The sequence below is a fragment of the Hemitrygon akajei genome, chromosome 12 (assembly GCF_048418815.1).
Source record: "Hemitrygon akajei chromosome 12, sHemAka1.3, whole genome shotgun sequence".
Classification (NCBI taxonomy): domain Eukaryota; kingdom Metazoa; phylum Chordata; class Chondrichthyes; order Myliobatiformes; family Dasyatidae; genus Hemitrygon; species Hemitrygon akajei.
In genome coordinates, this window is record NC_133135.1 from 91,282,564 (window position 1) to 91,288,563 (window position 6,000).

Sequence of the window (6,000 nt, forward strand, 5' to 3'; positions counted from 1 at the left end):
TCACAGCCGGTGCTACGTAAATCGCAGCGACAGATTCGACCACCTGATAGACTTAACCTGTAAATATACTTGTAAGAAACTTCACCCCATGGGGACTCTCTTTTAAAACAAAGGGGGGGGTGAATGTGGTGAACTACATATACCTGTCTGGACACGCCCCCCCGCTGACTGCTCCTCTGGCTCCTCCCACAGACCGTGGCTCCTCCCACAGACCCCGGTATAAAGGCGATTGGAGCCACAGACCCTTCCTCAGTCTCCAGGATGTCGTGTGATGGTCACTTGCTGCTTGTACTTTCTTCCAGCCAATAAAAGCCTACCTTAACCCACGTCTCAGAGTTATTGATGGTGCATCAGACCTGCTTCTCAAAAACACATCCAAGAAATCTCCCAAATCCATTGTCTGCCCATGTCCACAATCAACACAACGGTAAAGATGTGAACTGATATCAGGTCCAGAATGGGTGGTGGTGGCCCAAAGGTGAGCGTGACAAGTATAGGGTGAAAGAGAGTAGAAGCCAGGCAGATTCTACCAACCTTTGGATCTGAGACTGAGTTAAAGTTAATTATTAAGAAGTTCACAATTGAATGACCTGCTGAATTCCTCTGGGATTTTGTGTGTTGCTTCAGAAATCCAGAACATGCAGACTTTCTTGTGTCTTCATAATTAAATCCCCTGTTGGCATTTCACTGCAGCAGCTACACAGCAGGAATAACTATCAGTCAGAGCATAGTGTCAATGATCCTTCACTGGACAAGAGTCGCTGACGCAATCAAGCAATGTGATAAATTTCCCTTAATTGATTATAGCCTCTTCATGGTACCAGGCTCACACCACCAGGTTCACGGACAATTGTTAACCTTCAACCATCAGGCTCCTGAACCGAAGGGGATAACTCCACTTGCTCCATCATTGAAATGTTCCCACAACCTATGGACTCACTTCCAAGGACTCATCGTCTCATGTTCTCTGTATTTATTGCTCATTTATTATTATTCTTTCTTTTTTTTTATTTGCAGTTTGTTGTCTTTTGCAGACTGGTTGAATGCCCAAGTTAGTGCAGTCTGCCATTGATTCTGTTATGGTTATTACTCTATTGCATATTTATTGAGTATGCTCACAAGAAAATGCATCTCAGGGTTGTCTTTGGTGACATATGTGTACTTTGATAATAAATTTACTTTGAATTTTGAAATGAAATTTCCTATTCATAGATCATCTTTGAATTCTCAAGCGGGATCTCCCAGTGGCCACCCATTTTAATTCCCCTTCCCATTCCCATTCTGATCTGTCCATCCATGGCCTCCTCCACTGTCAGGATAAGGCCACACTCAGGTTGGAGGAACAACAACTTATATTCTGTTTGGGTAGCCTCCAACCTGATGGCATGAACATCGATCTTTCTAACTTCCAGTAATTCCTCTCCCCCCCTTCACCATTGTCCCTCTCTCATGTTCTCTCCTTGCCCACACATCACCTCCCTCTGGTGCTCCTCGCCCCCCCCCCCCACTTTTTCTTTCTTCCATGGCCTTTTGTCTCTTTCATCAATTAACTTTCCAGTACTTTGCTTCATCCCGCTCCCTCTAAGTTTCACCTATTACCTGGTGTTTCTCTCTCCCCTCCTCCCGCCTTTCAAATCGACGCTGAGAGAGAGAAAGAGAGAGAGAGAGAAACATTGCTGGCAGAACACAGGAATTGTCTTAAATAAAAGAGAGGAAATACCCACTGTGTGAGAGAAAGACTGACTTAATATTACAGGCCAATCAGAACAGGCCAATTTTTATACAAACAGAAAAGGCTTATAATCAGAAATTGTTGAATTTAGTATTGAGTCCCAAGCTGGAGCATACATAGACAAAAGGTGGGCTCTTGTTCCTTAAAGCTTGGGCTTCATTAGGACAATGTTGGAGGCCAGAGATTGAAAGGTCAGAGTGGAAATGGGACAGAGAATTTAAGTGAACGACAGCTGGAAGCTCAAGATTCCCCTCGCAGACCGGAGGTTTGATTCTTCTAATGATGACATTGTAGGTACAAAATGGTGTCAACTAGATTGAACTACAGTACAAATGAATTGCTGCCTCACCTGGCTGGTGAAAAGAGAAGGTAATGCATCACCCACGGGTGTGTAGTGAAGTGCTGTGAGAAGGGGAGGGATTAATGCTGTTAAAGGACTATTTATGGAATTGTGGAGGGACTGGTCCTGTTGCAATGTTGAAAGTGGCAAGGAGAGGAAAGTGCTTCTGATTGAACCTTTTGAAGGTGGCAGAAATTTTGACGGATGACCTGTTGAGTGGAGAGTGTGAAGGAGTGGAAGGTGAGGACAAAGGGAGCACCTGCTTTATTCTGGGTGCGAATGAGAGTAGAAGTGTGGGAAATGAAGTAGACCTATGGAGTAAGGTAATAGGTAAGCAATGGTTCACAAAAAATGGTTAATATCTCAAAAGCAATGCTTATAGAATTATCTCATCTTTTAGCACAGAATCAGGCCCAATACTTTTTACATCAATCCTACAGAAATTTCATTTTATTGCCGCCACATTTCTGTCAACTCGCTCCAGATTCTACCACTCACCCACATGCTTGGGTTAATTAACCTGCCAATCTGCACACCTTTGGTATGTGGGAGGAAATCCAGACCGACATACTTTATTGATCCCGAGGGAAATTGGGTTTCGTTACAGCCGCACCAACCAAGAATAGTGTAGAAATATAGCAATATAAAACCATAAATAATTACATAATAATAAGTTAATCGTGCCAAGTGGAAATAAGTCCAGGACCAGCCTATTGGCTCAGGGTGTCTGACACTCCGAGGGAGGAGTTGTAAAGTTTGATGGCCACAGGCAGGAATGACTTCCTATGACGCTCAGTGTTACATCTCAGTGGAATGAGTCTCTGGCTGAATGTACTCCTGTGCCTAACCAGTACATTATGGAGTGGATGGGAGTCATTGTCCAAGATGGCATGCAACTTGGATAGCATCCTCTTTTCAGACACCACCGTCAGAGAGTCCAGTTCCACCCCCACAATATCACTGGCCTTACGAATGAGTTTGTTGATTCTGTTGGTGTCTGCTACCCTCAGCCTGCTGCCCCAGCACACAACAGCAAACAGGATAGCACTGGCCACCACAGACTCGTAGAACATCCTCAGCATCATCCGGCAGATGTTAAAGGACCTCAGTCTCCTCAGGAAATAGAGACGGCTCTGACCCTTCTTGTAGACAGCCTCAGTGTTCTTTGACCAGTCCAGTTTATTGTCCATTCATATCTCCAGGTATTTGTAATCCTCCACTATGTCCACACTGACACCTTGGATGGAAACAGGGGTCACCGGTGCCTTAGCCCTCCTCAGGTCCACCACCAGCTCCTTAGTCTTTTTCACATTAAGCTGCAGATGATTCTGCTCGCACCATGTGACAAAGTTTCCCATCGTAGCCCTGTACTCAGCCTCATCTCCCTTGCTGATGCATCCAACTATGGCAGAGTCATCAGAAAACTTCTGAAGATGGCAAGACTCTGTGTTGTAATTGAAGTCCGAGGTGTAGATGGTGAAGAGAAAGGGAGACAGGACAATCACCTGTGGAACCCCAGTGCTGCTGACCACTCTGTCTGAGACACAGTGTTGCAATCCGCACAGTGATAGGGAGAACATGCAAACTCCACAACACCAGATCATGAGAGGCATTGATAGTGTACAAGATAATGACATTTAAGGTGCTTGGAAGTAGGTACAGAGGAGATGTCAGGGGTAAGTGTTTTACACAGAGAGTGGTGAGTGTGTGGAATGGGCTGCTGGGGTCTTTTAAGAGACTCCTGGATAGGTACATAGAGCTTAGAAAAATAGAGGGCTATGGGTAAAGCCTAGGCAGTCCTAAGGTAAGGATGTGTTCGTCACAGCTTTGTGGGCCGAAGGGCCTGTATGGTGCTGTAGGTTTTCTATGTTTCTATGTTTCTACCAGACATCAGGATTGGACTCAGGCCACTGGATATGTGAGGCAGCAACTCCACTCACTGTACCTCTGCTAACCCCATGGAATGTTAACATTCAAACAGCTTCAGAAACTATGAGGATGGAATGGGGTTCTTATAGGAAGTAGGATGGTTACAAATAGAGTCAAGATTGGACAACCATGTACTGCTAAGCAAGATAATGTGGATAACTCAAATTGGTAATTGTGCAGAAGACAACTGAATGCTGAGCTTTATCACATAAGGTTTGTGTACATAATAGAGCATCGGAGAGCTTACATCTGGAATCTTTGTTACAGGCCTAGTCTCCTTACCTAACTTGCAAACATTCAGCAAATTGATTCCTGGGATGCCAGTTGATCAGAGATCTGAACTGCATTCTCCTGATTTTTAGAGAATAAGAAGTGATTTCACTGAAACATGCAGAATTCTTGTAGGTGCTTCGCAGGGTGGATGTGGAGATGATAATTCCCCCGCTGGTGTGTCAAGAAGCAGACTCAAAATGAGGGGGCTGAACTTAGATGAGACATTTCTACACCTGAGGAAATTTCTTTCTCAAGAGGGCTGTAAAGTCATACCATAAGACCATAAGACATAGGATCAAAATTAAACCATTTGGCCTATCGAGTCTGCCTTGCCATTCCATCATGGCTGATTTATTAACCTTCTCAACCCCATTCACCAGCCTTCTTCCATTAACCTTTAAAGCCCTTACTGATCAAAAACCTATGAAACTTCACTTTAAATATACCAAATGCCTTTGCTACCACAGCAGTTTGTGGCAATCAGTTTTACAGATTCATCACCCTCTGGCTAAAGAAATTCCTCCTCATCTCTGTTCTAAAGGGATGTCTTTCTATTCAGAGCCTGTGGCCTCTGGTCCTAAACTCCCCACTACTGAAATATCCTCTCCGCATCTGCTCTATCAAATCCTTTCAGTTTGATCAGATTTAATAAGATCCCCCCTATTCTTCTAAACTCCCGTGAGTACAGGCCCAGAGCCATTGAAAACTCCTCAAACATTAACCCTTCCATTCCTGGAATCATTCCTCTGCAGCCTCTCAAATGCCAGCACATCATTTCTTAGATAAGGGGCCCTAAACTGCTCGCAATATTCCAAGTGTGGTTTGACCAATGCCTTATGAAGTCTCTGCATTACATTCTTGCTTTTATATTCTAGGCCTCTTAAAATGAATGCTAATACTGCATTTCATAAACTTGAGAAAGTCTGCAAAATCTGGAAATCCAAAGGAACACACACAAAATGCTGGAGGAACTCAGCTGGTCAGGCTGTATCTATTCATTTCCATAGATGTTGTCTGACATGCTTTCCTCAAGCATTTTGTGTGTCTAACTTTGCATATGCCTTCCTTACTGCTGACTCAACCTGTAGGTAACCTTTTTAGTCCCTTTGTACCTCTGATTTTTGAATTTTCTCCCCATTTAAAATTTAATTTACACCTTTATTTCTTCTACCGAAGTGCATGACCATACACTTCCCAACACTGTTTTCCATCTGACAATTCTTTGCCTATTCTCCCAATCTGTCCAGGTGCTTCTGCAGACTCCTTGGTATATATTTCGATATGGAACATAAAACATAGAACAGTACAGGCCCTTCAGCCCATGATATTGTGCCAACCTTTTAGAATATAGAACATAGAAATCTACAGCACATTACAGGCCCTTCGGCCCACAATGTTGTGCCGGCTGTGTAACCTACTCTAGGAACTGCCTAAAATTTCCCTACTGCATAGCCCTCTATTTTTTCTAAGTACCATGTACATATCTAAGAGTCTCTTAAAAGATCCTATTGTATCTGCCTCTACCACTGTCGATGGCAGCACATTCCATGCACCCACCACTTTTGGTGTGGAAAAACTTACCTCTGACATTACCCAATATCTGCTTCCAAGCACCTTAAAACTATGTCGCCTCATGTTAGCCATTTCAGTCCTGGGAAAAAGCCTCTGACTATCCACACAATCAATGCCTCTCATCATCTTATACACCTCTATCAGGTCACCTCTC